Source organism: Felis catus, chromosome E2 (assembly GCF_018350175.1).
Source record: "Felis catus isolate Fca126 chromosome E2, F.catus_Fca126_mat1.0, whole genome shotgun sequence".
Lineage (NCBI taxonomy): Eukaryota > Metazoa > Chordata > Mammalia > Carnivora > Felidae > Felis > Felis catus.
The window spans coordinates 51,038,364-51,057,425 of record NC_058382.1 but is presented as its reverse complement, the minus strand read 5'-3'; the positions used below and the strand labels follow the sequence as shown (position 1 = coordinate 51,057,425).

Here is a 19,062-nt window from a genome sequence, read left to right as displayed (position 1 = left end):
CTAAGGCACTGGAAGCAAGAGGACTGAGGGCTGGGGAAACAGCCTGAATTGCGTTATTTGAATGTTATTAGAGTGTGTGTCTGGGCTGCCCTTTTGAGTAGTTTATTTTAAAGAAGTCTAGTTGGTGGGATACACAATAAAATCAGCAGGGGCCACCAGTGGGGCTCTGGCCTGGACCTCACGGAGCACAGTGTGGGCTCAGGAAGTGTGTGCATAGTCCCGGAGTCCGGAACCGGAGTTAGAGGTCAGCTGAATAGACCTGAGAGGTGAGACAGCTTGGAGCATCACTCTGTCACTGAAGAGCTGGCAGGACTTGGGCAGGTTAAAAATAAGAGGGGTCGACATCACGTGGTCTCCATGGCGGCTCCCGATTCTGACATTCTGGGACCAGATAGGGGCTGTTATTTACCCGTGAGGAAAGGCTTCACCAAACAGGGTGTTTAAACAGAATGCTGGGAAGATAGGACGTTGAGTAAAACAAAACAAGACAGGAATCTCCTGAGTGCTCTTAAACCACACAGTCAAGGCCGTCTGCAAATACTGTGCATTCGTCTGTGCACCGACAGATAGTTACTAGGCAGTCAGCGGGCCCGGACCAGTGGCAGGTGCTGGAGCTGGGGGAGTGGAGGCTGCGCGGAGCTTCTGCACAGGTGAGTGTCAGACAGGTGATCGGGTGGCTACATGGCAGGCATGTTATGAACTGGTTAAGTCTGGGGTGTAGTCGGAGTTAGGGAGGGACGTCTGAGCTACGAGTAAGGGTGGGTGTCACCCAAGTTAGGGTCGCAGTGGCAGTGATGGCGTGTAGAAAGGGGATGTCTGTGTGAGGGCCTAGGGAGGAAGAACACCATGCTGAGTCTGAGGTTGGGAAGAAGTGAGAGATGAGAGCAGAAAGGGCAACGCAGGCAGATCTCCTAAGACCTGGGTGTTTGTCCCTCGGCAAGGGGGTGGGAGGTGTGTGGGGCAGGGGCCTTAGCCCCATGTCTGCGTCTGGCTCCTGGATCCTGGGCCTCTCTGCACGTCTCTGGCCTCATTCTTGCTCTTTCCTGTGGGGAGAGGGGGAGCCCCTTGCTGCCCTGGAGGGGTTCAGGTGAAGGTGGGAAGCTGGGACTAGTAAGGTGGCAGCAGCTGAGTCCAGCCACCTTGTAATGCCCTCTGTGGCCTTGAACAGAAGTCTCCAGGTTTGTAGCACTGCAGGGATCCCAATCTCAGTTCCACTCAAAGTTAGGACCCTTTGTGGGGCCCAGGATGGGGAGCAGGTAGATAAGCAGTGTTTCAGGAGCTTGGAGCCATCTGTCCTGTTTTCAAAAGGGGCATGTGGAAAGATGTCTAAAATATGTGTAAATGAGGATGTACTCAGGGAGAACTGGAAAGATAATTGGGGCTGTTTTGGACTGAATTGTGTCTTCTTCCCCTAAATCTAAATGTTGAAGTCCTAGCCTCCAGTACTTTACAATGTGATCTTGTTTGGAAATAGCATCATTGTAGATATAACGACTTCAGATGTGATACTGGAGTAAGGGGGGCACCCACTCCAACATGATTGGTGCCTTCATAAAAAGGGGAAGTTTGGACACGGGCACAACACACAAGGAGACAATGCCATGTGACATAGGGGTAATGCCTCCACAAGCCAAGACATGCCAAAGATTGCTGGCAAATCCTCCAAATCTAGGGAACAGCTTCTTCCTCACAGCCCTCAAAAGGAACCAATCTGACAACACCTTGATCTTGGACTTCCAGCCTCTAGAATGGAGACCATACATTTCTATTGTTTAAGCTGCCCAGGTAGTGGTACTTTGTTATGGGAGCCCTAGCAAACTGATATAGGGATAATTACCATAATTCAGAGGTTTACTGTTTTATGGGGTTATTTCTTGTCACATTGCTTAAATTTAACAATAAAAATAAAAATACGTGCCTCTAATGAGGGCACTGAAACTTCAAGGCTGTCTAGCTCTTAATAAGAATATAAGATGGCGTATCAATTTAAATCCTGGTTTGGGACTAATGCCTGTATTGATTGATAGGATCGACCTTCCCACACATGTGGAATGTGAAATAAATGTCAGCATGTTTTTTGAGCTTGGAAATAGTGATATCAGGGCCATTTCTTTTGTGCAGTTAAGAGTCGTTATTATTAAATAGATATAGACATACCTGTTTATCCCTAGAGGAAACAGCATAGAAGTATTGAGGAAATGTTAATACCTACAAGTGACTTTGTTGATATCTTATTAAGTCTTTGGGAAATAGACATAATGGTTTGAAAATCAGCAGAATGGAAATTAAGTTTCTGACTGTGTTTCTGACTCATTAGTGACCTAAGGGCACCCACTAGATTAATATGTTATATTCAGTTTCTCCAGATGCAAGCTAGAGATTAAAAATTACCTGCTATTTTTTTTCTGCTTTGAGTTGTGTCAAGAAGATTAAGGATGACATTTTTTTCTAAATACAAAATGGTGTTATTTTCTGTAGACAGCACAGTTCCAAAACAACATATAGATGTGTCTGGTAGATGCCCAAAGGAGCAAAGCGTACCTGTGTATCTATGTGGTAAATATTATGATTGCTCACATACGTAAGGAAGTGAACATAATTAACGCACCAGATTTCATTATATTACAAAATAAGCCCCAGTGTATTTGCTGTGTGTTTAAGAAGATACGTGAGATAATGATGTGTGTTAAATAAGTTAGAGTTGTTGCCCTTGAAATCATGCTTGTGAGGTAAATTCCCTTATAAATTTTTTCTAATCAAGTTCCTTAGGGCGTACTTTACTTATATAATAAAATACCAGAAGTGTACAATTCGTTGAGTTTTGACAAATGATACACCTAGACAACCACCACCATAATCAAGGTATAGAGTGTTCCATCACCTCCCCAAACTTCTTTTTGTCTCCTTACTTCCAGGCCTAGGCAATCACTGATCCGTTTTGTGTTACTGTAGGTGAATTTTGCTTGTTCTAGAACTTCATTTAAGTGGACTCTTATGGTAGGTAGTGTTTTGCACCTGATTTCTTCCACTCAGCGTGATGTTTTGGGGATTGGTCCATTTTGTGGCACATATCCTGAGTTCCGTTTTAGTGCTGAGCGATACTCTCATCTATGGATGCACCAGGTTTGCGTATCAATTCACCTGGTGATAGATATTTGTGTTGTTTCCCTTTTATATATAAAGATGATGTGAACATTATTATATGTGCATTTTAATGGACATTTGTGTTCCTTTCTCTTGAATGAATACCTAGGAGTGGAATTTCTTTGGCAAACTTTAAAAACCTATTTTCCTACCTAGTTAAATTCAAATATATCTGAAAATTATTGATGACAGGTACCTGCCAGTATATTAAAATATATATTTATATATTTAGTTGGAACTTCATTCCAAAAACATTCTTTTTGAAACAATTTTTATGTATTTATTTTTTATTTTAGAGAGGAGAACACAAGCGGGAGAGAGGGCAGAGGGAGAGTGAGAATCTCCAGTAGGCTCCATGCTCAGGGCTGATGTGGGGCTTGATCTCAGGACTGTGAGATCATGACCTAAGTGGCTCAACCAAATAAGCCACCCAGGTGCCCCTAAAAAAACATTCTTCAAGGGGTGCTAGAGTGGCTCAGTTGGTTAAGCATCAGACTTTGGCTCAGGTCTTCAGCTCAGGTCATGATCTTGCCGTTCGTGAGTTCGAGCCCTGCATAGGTCTCTGTGCTGACCGCACAGAGCCTGCAGCCTGCTTCAGATTCTGTGTTTCCCTCTCTCTCTACCCCTCCCCACTCATGGTCTGTCTCTCTTTCTCTCTCAAAAATAAGTAAACATTAACATTAAAAAAAATCCTTCTTATTCAGACTACCAACATTTTGTAAAAATTTAGAATTTAAATAAGTAATACAATTTGAACCAAAGGAAAGAAGGGTAGAAGGATATTTTGTGCATTTGTGTACTTTTTAGAGAAAAGAGTATGTAACTTTTATTGGATTCTAAACAATGGAGTGAGGGATTAGGACCCAAAATAGGATAAGAATGCTGTTTTAAGTTCTCTAATTTTTATTCCTGGATTTTTTTTTTCAGTTTATTTATTTTGAGAGAGAGCGAGAGAGAGCAAGCGAGCAAGCAAACATGAGTGGGGGAGGGACAGAGAGAGAGAGAGAATCCCAAGCAGGCTCTGCACAGTCAGTGAGAAGCCCGACTCAGGGCTCAAACTCATGAACCATGAGATTATGACCCCAGCTGATGTCAGAGCCTTAACCGACTGAGCCATCCAGGAGCCCTGTTTATTCCTGGATTTTTAATATTAGAATATATTTTCTGAAACGTGGCTTTTCCCCATATGTTACATTTTAAAAATCTCTTCTTATGGAATGAATCGCTGGTCTAACCACACTCTTGGCTTCATTGTACTTTTTTCCCACATTCTTACCAACGCGCGGATTGTCAGCTTTTCAATTTCAGCCATTTTTTAAAAGCCGTTACTAATATCTCATTGTGGTTTTATATATTTACATATTTTATGTATTTATATATTTCCCTCATTAATGACTAATGAACTTGTCCATCTTTTTATGGACTAAATACTTTGCTAAGGTATTCTGTTTTGTAGCGACAATTTTGTATTTTTGTCTTTTTATTCACTTGTGAGTTCTTTATATGATCTGGATGTGGTAATTTTGCTAGATAGATGTATTGTAAATATTTCTGCTCATTTTATGTCTTGTCTTTTTATCTTCTGTACAGTGACTTAGGAAGAGTAAAGGTCTTTAATTTTGTTAAAATCCAGTTGGTCATTTCTTTTTCTTTTTTGGTTCTTTTATGTATTTACTTTTGCTCTGCCTTAAGAAATCTTTGCCTACTTTAAGGTCACAAAGATTTTCTCCTATGTTTTCCTCTTTAAATGTTACAGTATTTGCTTTTGTAAGGTTAACGTTAAAAACAAAACTGCTGTTTTATCAGCAAAAGATGGGTTTATTTAGGGATGAAAGAAAATTGCAATCCAGGCCAAGCAAACTGGCAAATCCATACTCTAATCCGCAGCACAAAAGGAGGGTACCACGCCTTGAAAGGGGGCAGTTGGGAAGGCTCTTGTAAACAAAAAGGCCATTGGAGTAAACTGGGAGTTTGATGTATGGTAGCTTTTCATTGGCTGAGTTTTGACTGTCCGTCATTGGCTGGGCTGTTGCCAGGGGAGCAGGAAAGCCTTTCTTCTTCCAGCTGGGTTAGTAAAAGAGTATCTGTGGGCAAGTTCTGTCTCTTCCTGTTGAATTTGCAATTTGTGATGGGTAGTAGGACACGAGAGCTCCCCCTGCCAAACTCCCCAACTGCATTTTAGTGAGATTTTCCTTTATTAGTTTTCCCAACATTTAGGTCTGTGATTCATTCTGAGTTAATTTTTGTCAGCGTGATTTGGTACTCTCTTAAAATAGACTTTTCTTTCACACTTGAATTAAACCTAAGTTGTATAGCATTTGTTGTTGTTAAAACTATCTTGTAGACAATAGTTTTCATTAAAACAGGATGGTATAGAAAAGTCTTATGTGGAACTCCCTAAGAACATCCAGAAAAGTGGTCTTTCAGCTTCATTTTGAATATCTCCAGTGACACAAAACTCACCCGCTGAGAAAGCCCGTTCTATTCTGTAAGAGTCTCACAGTCAGAAGAACGTAAGTGCCCACAACATTCTTAGAGAGACTTTGAAGCCTTTGGAGTCTCAGACTTGACACACAGAAGGAAGAGAAAGCACAATAGCAATAACTTCTGTTTGTCCTTCCACATTAGGTGATGCAAATTGCATAGTTTTGATGGTAAGGACTTTTGGCTCTGATCGATTATACTCAGCCAGGACCCTGACATCCACCCCAGAGGCTCCTCCTCCACCCTCACACCGCAAGGGAGGGAAGGTACACAGTGTAAGTCTTACTGTTGACCTCAAATGATGCTGTGGAGAGAGCAGTGTGCAGGGAGAGACTAACCTTGCATGAGGTTGGTACCAAACTTGTCTTTTCTGTCACAGATCGTTCCTGGTTTCACCTTCACTATAACTGGTATTATTTTCCTGTTGCTCAAATATTGCTGGTCTGTACTCAGTTGAGAGAAGCTGGAAGTCTTCAGGCCAGGAAATGATTATATGAAAATGGGTGACTCTCTCATTGCACAGCACTTCAAGTCATGGCCCAGCCCAGGACAGACCTGCGCTAGCCGTTAGTGTCTTGGAATATGATTTGCCATAATCAACCACCTTGGTTACAAACATACAACAAATGTTGAATGTATCTTCAGCTGCAGTGAAAAACACTTACATTCCTATAGAGTCAAATTTTACTCACAAAAACAGAAAAGATTCCAGTGAGCTGCAGACAAACGAATGTGTGTTTCAGGGGGGAGATGCTGGGGTGAGGGTGGTATATGTGTGTGTTGGATGCATGTGTTTACTTTTTAATCATTTTGTAGCATTTTACTTTTTTGGAAAGCATGGCCTAAGAATAAAGGATGTCTCCATGTTAACAGGAGTCTAATTCTTTCAGTGGTTACTAAGCTCCAGAAGTGCAGTGGGAGGGGCCAGTAGGAATGTGATGTCATGTAATAGTTTTCCATATATAGGCAACTAGTGATTTTAATCATCAGATGATTTGGCTTTCCCCTAATGTACGGTTGGTTTTCAGAGTCACAGTGGTTTTTTTTATGATGAAAGTCTTAGATTACTGCAATACAGTGAGTGGTCATTTACTACAAACCACTATTTGCCATTCAGCAGGACTGTTGTGATATATGTATATGTTAATGCACAGATAGGATTTACAAAGAAACAGCTCATTTGCTTTATTTGACTGTGTGTAGGGAAAATAATGCCCTCCCTGCTAAGGAAGACCACATACTTACTCCTGGAACCTGTGAATATGTTATCTTTCAAGGCAAAAGAGATTCGGAAGATGCGAATTAAGTTAAGGATCTTGAGATGAGGAGATTATCCTGGATTCCCCAAAGTAATCACAAGGGTCCTTTGAAACTTTCCCAGCTGTGATCAAAGGGATATGTGGCCACAAGAAAAAGACACCAAGATATGTAACATTGCTGGCTTTGAAGGAGGTTTCTAGAAGCTGGAAAAAGCAAGGAAATAGTTCTTCTCTACAACCTCTAGAAAGGAAATGCAGCCCTGCCAATATGTTGATTTTAATCAATGAGACCTGTGTTGGCCTTGTGACCTACAGAACTTGAAGGCAGTACATTTATGTGGCTTTAATTTGTTATCGTATCAATAGGAAACTAATGGAGTCTGTGTCCCTCAGGTGCGGGGAACCGAACTGCAAAATCACAATTAATTATTGTTAGAGTCCAAGGTGATACCTGTGTCCAGGTTTATGTCTGTGTATATAGACATGTACACATACACAGATGCATATATATGTGTATATATATGTATATTATGTATAATTTCTAATTGTTAAAATTAAAAAATCTCTGCTGACTTGCTGTCTCAGTAGAAGGAACCCATATAATAAACAACGTAATAAGGAGTAAAACTGGGGTAATTCCCTCATCTTTGAATAGCAGCTACTGAAAAAAAAAGGATTTCTGAATATATGTCAATATCTTGTTAGTTATACACTACACCCTCCTGTTTACTATAAGCGCCTTTGAAAGATTAAAACTTTTTGAATGCTATTGATTATGATTCAGAAAATATAGATTTTTCTTCTTTCCTTTTCAAAAATGACAATAAAATAAGCAACTGCTATAATGTGTATTTCATTAAGATAAATGAGATTATTGATAATATGCTAAAGCAGCAAATCTCAAACTTTTGTTCTCAGGACAGCATTATGGTTTTAAAAATTATCAAGGACCCCCAAAGAGTCTTTGTTAATGTGGGTTACATACAGTGCCGATTATTGTACTAGAAATTTAAGCTAATAATTTTTAAAAATATATATTCAGTAGTTGATTAAAAATAACAAAATGAACCCATTCACTTGGTAACATAAATTGTATATTTTATAAACAGTTTTCAAAAATTAAAAAATAATGAGAACGCAGGCATTGTTTTACATTTGTGCAGGTTTTTTTTTTTTTTTTTTTAATGACAACAACAGTAGAAAATAGCATGATTTCCATGTCTGCTTCTGAATTCAATCTGGCTGAAGTGTGTGAAGAAAATCCAACTTTGGACAGATATGTAATTGAAAGGGGTAGAGTATTTTAATAGCTTTTTCAGATAATTGTGGACATTCTTCTTTAATCCTGTACCAAAGCTTGACAAACGGTAGTTTCTTGAGGGTTGAAGATTCCATGGCAACGTGGAATCTGCCACCACAATTAACTTTTTGTAGCTTGTTTCATTAAAACCCTTGCAAAGTATCAGTGCGATCACAGGTGTGATTCTTGAGACAATTGCCATATCGGGCATGCAGCAAAATTTTATGTATAATTTCTATTTTGTCACAGAATTATTAAAGAGTTGAATACTCAAGTATTAAAATGTAATACAATCTAATTTTACTAAATACGATTTTTTGCTTCATGGGTGACATTGTTAAGTGAAGCTGGATTTCCTTTATTTTACTTCCAAGTGGGTGGCAGTGAAAAATATAATGACTGCTTTTGTTGTTTGGTGCCACTACCTTGATTGGTGCTGAAACTCCCACAGTTTTACCATCACTGATTTGTCACTATCAGTGTAAATATCAACATAGTGAGAAGCCAGTTAACACCTTTGATTTGTGTGTCTTGTTCACGTTGCATTATAGCTGCAGTGTCGGCTGCTTAGCTGTGTCTTTGCTCTGTATGTCTTTATCCTTTCAGGATCCAGGTTAAAGGAGCTGCCACTATTTGGGACATGGCATAGGAAAAAGTATCAATGGACAAAGGAGCAATGACTTTTAGGTCTTCTGATTGGATGTCCATTACCTCCCATTGGCTAATCCAGGTCACATGACCAAGTCTGCCATTTAGGAGGCAAAGAAATCTATTCCTCCCACTAAAAGGCATTATTGTAAGTCACATGGTGATGGTCTACGATGTAGGCTAGTAACTAATTGAAAACAGTAATTCTTTTGCAGTTCTCATATTTTGCTTCCCTGTAGCTTGAGTTCTAGGGTATATATAATAAAGAGTGGATGGAGTTGCAACAGCTTAGGAGCAAAATCTGAACATTTTGCACAATTCAATGATAAAACCAAGAAGTTTGTTGTCATGGTACTGGGCCCAATTCCAGAGGCAATTGTCTTGAAGATTTATACAATCGGCTAGTTATACAGACTGTAATTCATTCATGAATTCAGAAAAGTGAAAAGCCTATGAAAGCTCCAGTTTGAGGATGTTCCTGTCACTTGGTAAAATTCTCCTAATAGAGATGTGAGTGTCTTTAATGCATTTTTATAGACCCAACCGAGAAAAATTTCTTATGCTTGTCTGAGAGCTCAAAATATGCACCTTTTCTGAGCAAGAAGTCCACAAGGCCATTCTCTATTCTAAGCCTGAATAGAAATTGCTTTGCAGCATTTAAAAATCCACTTCTGGGGGCGCCTGGGTGGCGCAGTCGGTTGAGCGTCCGACTTCAGCCAGGTCACGATCTCGCGGTCTGTGAGTTCGAGCCCCGCGTCAGGCTCTGGGCTGATGGCTCGGAGCCTGGAGCCTGTTTCCGATTCTGTGTCTCCCTCTCTCTCTGCCCCTCCCCCGTTCATGCCCTGTCTCTCTCTGTCCCCCAAAAAATAAATAAACGTTGAAAAAAAAATTAAAAAAAAAATAAAAATCCACTTCTGAAATTTATTTAGCAGGACTAAGCACTATATTCTCTTTGCAGAAGTTTGCAGGTTTTTGTAGTCCAGGCACCGAAGACCAATTCTCAGTCTGATTTTGCTCTTCAGGGATGCGGGAGGGTCTGGATAGAGCTCCCGTTGTCGCCCAGGACTTTTCTCTTTGATTAGATGAAGCACTGGCTGATACATAGGCGACATTTCAAAGGCTTGTGATTAACTGCTTACACCACCACATGCCTTTTTTGATACTGAATTTTGAAGTTGATGATCAGTGTAAAGCAATGAGTACCCATCTGGCCTTAAATTAGGCGTTGCCCTTTCTGCGTTGCTGTTCCTGAAAATATCATTTAGAACGTTTGAACAGGAGAAAGTTTGGGGGAAACCCAGTCGCTCAAGAAGCAGATCTCTGTATTTATTTTTAAAGCTTTTCTATAGAAATGAAAACTGTTCACATCTGCTCAGTGGCACTATAGCATCCTTTTGTAATGCTTAGCTCCCATAAACTCTGGGAGAAACTGTTACGGTCCCTCTGGCAATGTTTGATTCTTTTGACAAAGTATAATACAAATAATTAAATAGCAGTGTTTGATGCCCCCTCCAACTTCCATCAAGAAGGGTTTTGCAAGTTGATGTAATATTTCTATATTGTACAGTATATTTTAATTAAAGTGAGAATGCTGTGTAAGATTGAGCAAATTGTGTTCCATTTGAAGAATTAAAGAATTACTCAGGCTTGCCAGCATGATCTAAAATTCTAATTCTAAACTCTGCTATGAATGCCAGATGCACCGGGTTCTTATTGTCCATCAAATACCACCTGGAAGTATTTATCACAGCAGAAGGAGGAAGCTTCTCATATCTTTTTGGAGGGAGGCTTTTATTAAAATTGGCTTCTTTTGATATTGTCCCCATTTACAATAAATGGAGTCCGTGAAAGGCCCTTAACTCTAATCAGAAATTCAGAACTGATTACAGTGTTTTCATGACCATATAAAAGATAAAAACCCTCAAAAGATTTTGCTTGAGTTGATAAATCAACTTTTTACACACCAGAGAGGAACTCAAAAGCAAGTAGAAATTTGGCAAAAACAGTCTCATTTGTCACCCAACGGGCTCAAAAGAAAATAGTTCAGAAATATTTCTTCTTCTGGAAGAATACCAGTTGATTTGGGCCGTGAGGTACTTTACAAGTTCAGGAAGAGAAGAACACATCAGAGCTTTTCAGCTGAAACTCCTGCTCTTCATGGTTTTATCTTCCGTTTTTAAATAGCGGTTTAAAATTAGTGTCAGTGTTTGTATGGATTAAAAAATATGAATCAAATGATGTCTTGAATCTGGAAAAAAGTTTGGTAATTTGCTTCCTGCCCTGAGAGTGAAGCCCACCTAATTCATATTCTAAAATTGATAATTCAGCCCAGGAGAAGGGGGCTTTTTTTCAGCTTTCCTTAAAATCCATTCCTTTACCGAATACAGACCTAAAGTTTGGGGAATTAAGCAAATGCTCCAAACTTCTTCCCAACTTCCTTTCCGTCGATGGTGCATAAAAATGGCTGAAGTCAGAATTGTCTCTGCTTCGATAAATTGTCTTTCCTTCCCTCCCCACCCTCTCCATCCCTCTCACACTTTCCTTCCCTTCTTGGGGTATTTGTTTGAATATCTGCTAAGTCCCAGATACTCTGTTAGGCCTTTGGAAAATGCCAGTGAACAGAAGAGACAAAAAGCATGAACCTCCTAGGCATTACATTCTGGGGGATGGAGACAAAGGGAGGGTTAAGCCTAACAATTACACTGTACAGGTATTTAAGCAGACCAGTTCATGGTCAGAGCATCATGAGAAAGTCAGTGAGTGATTGTTTCAAAGTGAATTTAGTGGCTTTCTTCTTGCCAGATGAGTATTTTTTTTTTATTTAAAAAAAAATTTATTTTTTCAACGTTTATTTATTTTTGGGACAGAGAGAGACAGAGCATGAACGGGGGAGGGGCAGAGAGAGAGGGAGACACAGAATCGGAAACAGGCTCCAGGCTCCGAGCCATCAGCCCAGAGCCTGACGCGGGGCTCGAACTCACGGACCGCGAGATCGTGACCTGGCTGAAGTCGGACGCTTAACCGACTGCGCCACCCAGGCGCCCCCAGATGAGTATTTTTATGTCTAGAGGAACTTCTCTCCATGTGCACCTTACCTGTTTCTTTGTGTCTCATGGAAATAGAGGACAGTCCTCATTGTGGCTTTCTGTTAAATTGTTCAGCAAAGACCATGTGTAGGCTGACATGGTTGAGTCCTTACTCAATTCACTGGAATGTGCTTTTGTGTAAAATGACAGAAAGCGTTGGAAGAGGTCATAGAATGTTCAAGCTTAGTGCCAAAGAGGATGAGTTTTGTGGACAAACCTTCTGAATCTGAATTTCAGTTCCTCCAAGCAGGATTATCTTGGGCAGAGTAGGTAACCTCTTAGCCTTCACTGCTTCCTCTCTAAAATGTGGATTCTAGTAATATCTGTCAGTTGAAGCTGAAGTGACAAGGAAATACCGTATATAAAGCACTTAGTGCAATAATCCCTCAAAATTGTGGGGGTTGTGGCTATTGTTGATTGATATTGACTTATTGTCTTCCTCCCTCCCTTTCTCCTTCCTTCCTTCCTTCTGTCCATCCGTCTGTCCGTCCCTCTTAAGATCCTTTCTTGCAATAGTTGGTCATATCCATATGTCATAAGTCAGATGTCCTTTTTAAAAATTTTAAAAATATTAAAATTTTTTTTAGATTTCCTTTTTAAAAAATGTTTATTTATTTTTGAGAGGGACAGAGTGTGAACAGGGGAGGAACAGAGAGAGAGGGAGACACAGAATCTGAAGCAGGCTCCAGGCTCTGAGCTGTCAGCATAGAGGCCAATGCGGGACTTGAACCCACAAACTGTGAGATCATGACCTGAGCTGAAGTTGGATGCCTAATCGACGGAGCCACCCAGGCGCCCCTTACATTTCCTTTTTTAAAAAAATATTTTATTTGGGAATAACTGTAGATTGACAGAAAAGTTGAAAATAGAGTAGAGAAAGTTTCCATATACCCCTCACCCAATTTCCCTTAGTGTTGGCCTCTTATATCACCCAAATATATTCATCAAAACTAAGGAACTGACACTGGCACAGTATTGTTAACTAAATTCTAGACTTTATTTGAATTTCGTCTGTTTTTCTACTAATGCCCCCGTTCTGTCCCACAGTCCCAATCAGGATGTCACATTGCATTGAGTTGTGCTGTCTCCTTAGTTTCTCACTGCTCCCTTGCTTTTCAAGACCTTGACAGTTTTGAAGAGTATTGGTTCAGCCTTTTGTAGAATATTGCTCAATTTGGATTTTATGTTTTTCTCATGATTAGTCTGGGGTTAGGGTTTTTTTGGAAAATATCACCCAGGTGAAGTTATCAGGAAGTGCATGATGTCGGCAGGAATTCTCACTGGGATGTTAACTTTGATCACTTAGTCAAGGTAGTGTGTCCCAGGCTGCCATATTTCTTTTTTAATGTGTAGCACCATGCCACTTCATCAGGCTTGTTTCTGGTCATTGCTCCAATTTAATAGCATTAAAAAAAATTTTTTTTAATCTGTTCCTGCACAGTTTGTTAAATGCCAGGAAAACGCATGTTCTAGGAAAGGAGAGAAGGTGGCACTCCAGAGCATGATACGTTTAAGTAGTAAGCTATGTGGATAGAATTTAATGGGAAGAATTTAATAAACTGTAGGCAAGATTAAAAAGTCTGCAAATATTAAATAGTACATTAAAAGGAAAACCACTAACCAAACATCTTTAACTGCATTCACTTTAGGGGATAAATTTATTAGCTGACATTGTGCCCCCATTCCTAGTATGCTGGTCTAGGCAACCAAGGCTCAAAGCTGATTCTCTGCCAAATGCTAGGTCTCTATTTCCCAGCTGTTTTTGTTGTTTAATAACTGCCCCCTGGGCCTAGTGGACAATGATTTCAAAGGTAACACAGACTATATAAAACAGATAGGGAGGCCAGGCTAGCCTTGTTGCATCGCTTACTCCTTCGTTATCCTTAACACTTAGGTTAGTGGATACCTCAGTGAGAAATGCTGAGCTTCTAACTCCAATAGGAAGATGCAACATCAACTTTGAAGATGGAAGGAAGGGGAGTCATGGGCCAAGGCATGTGGGCAGCCTCTAAAAGCTAGAAAAGGCAAAGAAATGGATCCTCCCCTAGAACCTTCAAAAAGGAACATAGCCCTGCCCGCACCTTGATTTCAGCCCAGTGAAACCCATTTTGAGCTTCTGATCGACAGAGCTGTAATACAATAAATTTGTGTTGTCTTAATTCACTAAATTTTAGGTAATTTGTGACAGCAACCATGGAAAATTAACCGAGGTAGGTGATGCCTGAGCTCAGTTATACACCTGTCTCCTTCCCACCCAGCTGTCTGGTAGAGTCATATCACTAGTTTTAGTTTCTTCTGAATTTAGGGACTTGACTTCATTATGCCTTGATGTCTTCCTCTCTGTACAATGGAGTTCTCTTCCCCATTCTCTCATACTTAACATTTTTCTACTCAAACTTTACTTTTGGTTTGTTTTTAAAATTATTTTATCTGTGGAGGATGTCAGTACACACAGTTCAGTGTGCTCTTCAGTTAGATGAAGAAGATCATTACTGGTGTTGGTCATCATCATCTTTGTCTTCGTCGTCGTCATCATCGTCGTCTTCTCCTCTTTCTCCTTGTTTTTCTCCTCCTCCTCCTCCTCCTCCTCCTCCTCCTCCTCCTCTTCTTGTTGACCTTTACTCACATTTCCAGTTCCATTCTTCTCTCCCTGCCTTATTCCCCTAATTCATGGTCTAATATCTCTCTAATGTCTACATATTAGGTTGTGTTGTGTTCCTTAAAAAATATACGTAAATTGTATTTTAGTTTAGATCTCGTTCTGAGTGTTGCTTGCTTTACTCAAGGTTATGTGTTGGAAATCTGTCATTATTAACAAATGTAGATTTATTTTATTGCTTTTCCTGGTAGATGGTGTATTGTTTCATGAATTTGGCAAATTTCATTTCCACTTTCACTCTGATGGACATTTAGTTTGTCTCTGGCTTCTAGCTGTTAGAACGAAGGGTGGAACGCACATAGTGTGTACATACACACATTTTTAATTTTGTAAAATCCTGCTACAGTGCTTCACAGAGTATCTTATCAATATAGCTTCCAGAAAATAGCATTTCCTAAATGATTTCTACTGAGGTTTTAAACATTTCTTTCTATGCCTGTCTGCCATGTGTACTTTTTTTTTTCTCCTGTGAAGTGTATGGTCATTTTCCTATATTGTGGTTTTTGTTATGGGTTTTTTTTAGGACATTTTTATGTAGTCTATTCCTTATTGGTTATACATCTTACAAATGGCTTCTCAAGGCCTGCTATTTTAAATTGATTGTGTCTGCATCATTGTTCGTTGTTAAATGTTGCTAATTTTAACACAGCCAAATCTATGAGCTTTTCCTTTTACACTTCATGGGTTTTTTCCCCTTTAGACTTGTTTAAGAAATCTGTTCTAACCCTAACATCATACATCCATCATACATTTTTTTCTCCTGTGTTTCCCTTTTCACTAATAGATTTAATCTACATAACATGTATTCTTATGTATTGTGTGAGGAGGGATTTAATTATTCCCCAAATGATGAACTCACTTCTCTGCACCATTTGTCATGTAGTAAGGTGTCATGCACTAAGCGATTCAGTGCCATTGATCTATTGTTTTTTCTTCTGGTGCCAAATGTATGCTGTTTTAATTACTGTGACATTGTGAGTTCCCTTTATTTGATTTCCATACTTTTAAGCTATTTTCAGACCTTTACTGATACAGTCATTCTTCAGAGTAAAGTGTGCTCCCAATATGTCAAGTTCCCAGAGACATGATTGGATTTTGTTTGGAATTGCATTCAGTTTTAGATTAACTGGATTTTCGAAATTAACCCACATATTATCTTTATAGTGTAGAATCTTTCCCACATAAACATGGAATATTTTTGCATTTATTAAGGTATCTTTTATGTCCTTTAATAAAGTTTCAGAATCTACTTCATAAATATTTTACACAATGCTGCTTGTTTTCGCAATATTTTAAAATTAATTTTGCTCCCGTTTTTTTTTTTTTTTTTTTTTTTTAAATTACGTCCTCTTGTTTATTTTTGCTGGTGGTGTCCAGTGGAATTCTTCTGTTGGTTCTAATGTCTTGGTTTTCTAGTAGGAAAAGACACCAAACGTCCATAGTATGATGTTGTCTTCAGCGACCTATAATCTTGACTTTTGAAAAGACTTGCCTGTTGGTTGGCCATCTTGGATAACTGTATTCAAATTGGTGGGCATCTCTCCTAAAGGCAAATGAACTGGCTGTTTTCTTTCTGAAGAAGCGTAGTCTCAAAATTTGAGACTCTTTTCTAACTCTAGGCCCCAAAGTAAATTGGTAAATTGCTGACTCTTGGAGGAGACGTTCCCATTAAAAAATGATCAGGAGAGATTTTTATGGCATTATATGGATTCTGGAAGCTTGTTAACATTCATCTGTGAGATTCCTTAAGCGAGGTGACTTTTGGGAAAGAACGTTTGCCACTGTTTTGATTTTTTGTGATCTGGTCCAGTTTTCTATTTCTCAGGTAAATTGCGAGTATTCATTCTTTAATCATGAATATTATCCATTTAATCTAAAATTTCAAATTTACTGACAGATGAAAAAGTTTTATTGCCCAGAATACATGGGACTTTTAAGCTATGTTTTATCATTGATTTCAAATTTTATTATACTATCATCGATAATATAGTCTTCGTAATGGCACTTCTTTAAAATCGTTGGGAATTCTTTCGTGATCTGTACCTGGTCATTTTAAAAAAACATGTGTTTGATAAATGTGCATTTTCTGTTACTGAGATATGAAATTCCAGGGTTGTTGTTTTTTTTGGTGTGTTGGGGGGCTTCTCCTGCCAGGGGATGAACATTTCTGGTAACACAATTTTAGGTGCCTCACTTTAGGTCAGAGCAGTGAAATGGAGCTTGGAGGCCTATTCTGGGATAGTTTGTCAGTGAATGTATGTAGCATTCTAGTTGATGCTCTCTGAACTTTTCTCCTTAGTGCTACTAACAATGGTTAGAATCTATTGAGCCATGTACTGCGATCAGCTCTTTACATAGTTATCTCATGTAATCCTCATAATAACTGTGTTATAGGCACCACAGTTATAACCATGCTAAGATGGAAAGGAGACTCAGAGGTAAGTGCCTTGCCCCAAATCACCAACTAATGAGGGGCTGAACTGGGCCATCTGACTTGTGTTCCTCTCCCCTGTTACACCACTTGTCCTGTCTTAGATTTTAGGAACACCAGATAGCTCACAGGTGAGGACTAAGTGATGAAAAATTTGTCTTCCAAGCTGAAGCATGAATTTTGCTCCTTGTCTCCATCTCACAGAGACTTTGGGCCGCTCTTACCCCCTGATTTCTTACCCTCTTCACAACTTCACTTTTTTTTTTAAATATGAAATTTATTGGGGCGCCTGGGTGGCGCAGTCGGTTAAGCGTCCGACTTCAACCAGGTCACGATCTCACGGTCCGTGAGTTCGAGCCCCGCGTCGGGCTCTGGGCTGATGGCTCAGAGCCTGGAGCCTGTTTCCGATTCTGTGTCTGCCTCTCTCTCTGCCCCTCCCCTGTTCATGCTCTGTCTCTCTCTGTCCCAAAAATAAATAAACGTTGAAAAAAAAATTAAAAAAAAAATAAATATGAAATTTATCGTCAAATTGGTTTCCATACAACATCTCCTCACTGCCCATCATGTACTTTCTCCTCCCTTCCACCCCCCATCAACCCTCAGTTTATTCTCAGTTTTTAAGAGTCTCCTATGGTTTGCCTCCTTCCCTCTCTGTAACTTTTTCCCCCCTACCTCTCCCCCCTTGGTCCTCTGTTAAGTTTCTCAGGATCTACATAAGAGTGAAAACATATGGTATCTGTCTTTCTCTGTAGGACTTATTTCACTTAGCATAGCACTCTCCAGTTCCATCCACGTTGCTACAAAAGGCCAGATTTCATTCTTTCTCATTGCCAAGCAGTATTCCATTGTATATATAAACTACATCTTCTTTATCCATTCTTCAGTTGATGGACATTTAGGCTCTTTGCATATTTGGCTATTGTTGAAAGTGCTGCTGTAAACACTGGGGTACATGTGCCTCTATGCATCAGCACTCCTGTATCCCTTGGGTAAATTCCTAGCAGTGCTATTGCTGGGTCATAGGGTAGATCTATTTTTTATTCTTTGAGTAACCTCCACACTGTTTTCCAGAGTGGCTGCACCAGTTTGCATTCCCACCAACAGTGCAAGAGGGTTCCCGTTTCTTCATGTCCTCTCCAGCATCTCTAGTCTCCTGATTTGTTCATTTTAGCCACTCTGACCGTTGTGAGTTGGTATCTGAGTGTGGTTTTGATTTGTATCTCCCTGATGAGGAGTGACGTTGAGCATCTTTTCATGTGCCTGTTGGCCATTCAGATGTCTTCTTTAGAGAAGTGTCTATTCATGTCTTCTGCCCATTTCTTCATTGGATTAAGAAATTCCAGTTTTTTATCATGTTATCCAAATTTCATTGTTGCTTATATTTTGTGTGCATATTTCAAAAGTTTCTGAAAGGACTATATTCTGTCTCATAAAATTGTAGCTTTGCTTTTTCCTGTATGCTTTCAATTTTTGCTTTATTTCAAGGATATAAAATTGCTGTGACGTACATAGCACTTAAAATGAGATCTCTTGTCTAATACGAGATAGGAAGAGAGCTTAAACTTATGGTCATAAGGGGCGCCTGGGTGGCGCAGTCGGTTAAGCGTCCGACTTCAGCCAGGTCACGATCTCGCGGTCAGTGAGTTCGAGCCCTGCGTCGGGCTCTGGGCTGATGGCTCGGAGCCTGGAGCCTGTTTCCAATTCTGTGTCTCCCTCTCTCTCTGCCCCTCCCCCGTTCATGCTCTGTCTCTCTCTGTCCCAAAAATAAATAAACGTTGAAAAAAAATTAAAAACAAAAACAAAAACTTATGGTCATAAAACGGCAGGAGAAAATGGCAGCACAATGAGTGATATATCTATTAGAATGTATATCATGTGTCTTTGAGTTTATAAAAGATGTAACAGACTAGCCTAGAGTAACATTCTGGGCTTAGAGCACAACATTAATGCTGAAAACAATTTCGAAATAATATAAAGTCATATAACTAAAATGTATAATCATTTGGAGGGGGAGTTAATTTGGGGGTATCAGGAAAGAGGAAACATGATTA

The 19,062-nt window shown here is 39.7% G+C and overlaps 1 long non-coding RNA gene across 10 annotated transcripts in view; it reads left to right on the top strand.

The window, feature by feature from the left end:
- Nucleotides 1–19,062, top strand: part of LOC109494948 — a 415,303-nt gene that overhangs the window by 126,552 nt on the left and 269,689 nt on the right. The window lies entirely within an intron of this gene.